Raw genomic sequence first — 2,723 nt, 5'->3', positions numbered from 1 at the left:
GATTTACTGAGCCGACCTGTGACAGTCTCATTGTCACAGGCCGGCTAGAACTATGAGGTGAGTGAAAAGCACTCACCTCATAGTTCTCCTTTAAGTTACAGCTGATGAATAACATAATACAGCCAACACAGGCTTGCTGAGCAGCAACACTAATTAAGGGATGAATGCCCGAGGGGTCATTAGCACATTGGCCAGTATGACCACCAAGGGTATTCTGAGGAAACATCTGCTGGCAGGGTCCTCCCTATCAATCCTCACTATCGCTGCCTGTTTTGACCACCATCAAAAGTCACATGAATGGGACAGAGGACAGTGATGAACTTTTATGACCTCTTAGGACTTCCATAATGATGGGTCAAGGATGTGATTTGCACCAAACTTGAATATGGATGTGGTTCAAAGAGGACAGTGGGTAACCTTTGCATTCAGTCAGACTGGCCCACACGCTTCATACACCACTAGGGTTGCAACTGGTCCAGGATTCACCCGGACAGTTCGGGTTTTTGAATGTTGCGTCCGGGTTTCATGGCAGCAGTAACCCGGACACATGATGTCAGGCAGGCAGGGGCACCCAAAATTAATATAGGGGCTAATGGCAACCCACACTGAAAATAGTCTCAACTGTGATTTTACATGAATAAGCCGCAACTCATTCTCCCCACAAAATGTCAGCGCGTCACCAGAGTGTGTTCGGGTTTTGCATGAAGAAAAGGTGGCAACCCTATACACCACACACCCACTGGTCTCAGTAGCAGGTGCAGATTAGGTAAACCAGGCAATATTACCTCTTGAGTTAGTATTAATACACACCACAGTCTCCTGATATATCACTGGGTGCCACTGGAGGGAGACTCACTCAAAGATAACTGGCTGGACACACAAGAAAATGCAAATCTAATGGTTGTGCGGCAGCCGAAGTGATTGCCCCATCCTGGAGAATTTTGGAATCTTCTCCCGCCCACACATCGGACACACAGATCCCTGTTTGCCAATGACCTACAACCAGACTTCTACGCACCGATGATACAATAGACTATACGCACAATAGACACACAGCAGTCTCTTTAGATTTGTGCGTTCTGTAGAGCAATCAAAAACCAGCTTATTCATTCATGCCTAGGCAGGCTGTGCATAAAAGACGTACGGTTACAACAACAGAAGTAACAAAGCGGGACACACGTACAAGCAAACAGTATTAAAACATAACTTACAGTAAAGGAATCAATGCAGCTTCCGGGGATGGTTAGAAAACATGGACACACCTCCGGCTCAATGGGCAGGGCCAGTGAAAAGATTTTTGTCAACACAGGCGAAGATGCATTTCTCCACCACACACACACACGCAGAAAATGTGAAAGCCGCACAGCCGCACCAAGGCACCTCTTATAGTGCGGTCCTAACTCTAAACTATGAAAGTCTCCATCTTGGAGCACATGGGGGCAGAAGATTTCAAATTTGGGTGTAGGTTTGTCAGGAGGAAGCCCAACCTCCTTAAAGGCACAGGTACACACAAGGGATCCCGCACATCCCAATGGCAGCTGAGAACCCCCTCATGCGTCAAGGCACCAAATCGGTCAAGCAAAACAAATGACAAACGCACTCAACAATTTGTGTGGCCTGACACACACACACACTTTTTTGTGCTCCATTAGGCTTTAGTGGTTCTGATGTCTTCAGGTGGCCTGGTAGTTTGTGCGGGCTGTGCGACACTCGGGTGGGGTGTGCGACACTCGGGTGGGCTGTGCGGGCTGCCCCCAGCTCAGAGGAAGATCCGGTTTCAGGCCGAGGCGGCTGCTCGACATTGCCCTTGACAAGGACCTCGGGAGTTTCACCTGTCAGAAAATTTAAAGTGCCGGTGTCGGCACTGAGTGTCTTGTGTCCGGGTGCTTGCATGGATGGGCACCCAGGCACAACACACCAAAACCGGACGGGTGGCAACTAGGGCTACAGCTAACGATTATTTTCAAAATCGATTAGTTAGCCGATTATTAAGTTCGATGAATCGGTTAATCGGATAAAAAAAGAAAATGGCAATAATACATTACACAGCACAATGCAGAATACCACCAGCTATAGAGGAATACAGCAAATCCCAGCAATAGTACATTATACAGCGGCGCAATGCACACAGAATACCACCAGCTATAAAGGAGTACAACAAATCCCAGCAATAGTACATTATACAGCGGCGCAATGCACGCAGAATACCACCAGCTATAAAGGAGTACAACAAATCCCAGCAATAGTACATTATACAGCGGCGCAATGCACGCAGAATACCACCATCTATAGAGGAATACAACAAATCCCAGCACATATGCATTATACTATAATGTATTATAGCTGGGATTTGTTGTATTCCTCTATAGCTGGTGATATTCTGCATTGCGCTGTATAATGATTATACAGCGCAGTGCAGAATATACCACCAGCTATAGAGAAATACAACAAATCCCAGCAATACAATATACATACAGTGTATAATGTATTGCTGGGATTTGTATTCCTTTATAGCTGATGGTACATTTACAGCGCGATGTACCAACAGCTATAGAGAAATACTACAGTTCCCACTATCGCAGCAATACATTAAAATAACCCAATCGCTGTGTGTGTGGGGGGATCCGCAGGCGCTCTTACCTTTTTTAGATGCAGGTTTGTGGGCCTGTCAGGTGCCATTCCCCCTCGATCGTTGGTGGGCAGCGCGCCAGGGAGCTCAGAGC

The sequence above is a fragment of the Nanorana parkeri genome, unplaced genomic scaffold (genome assembly GCF_000935625.1).
Source record: "Nanorana parkeri isolate BGI_ZX_2015 unplaced genomic scaffold, ASM93562v1 scaffold3103, whole genome shotgun sequence".
NCBI lineage: Eukaryota > Metazoa > Chordata > Amphibia > Anura > Dicroglossidae > Nanorana > Nanorana parkeri.
The sequence above is the reverse complement of the archived record's forward strand: the minus strand, read 5'-3'. Positions refer to the sequence as shown.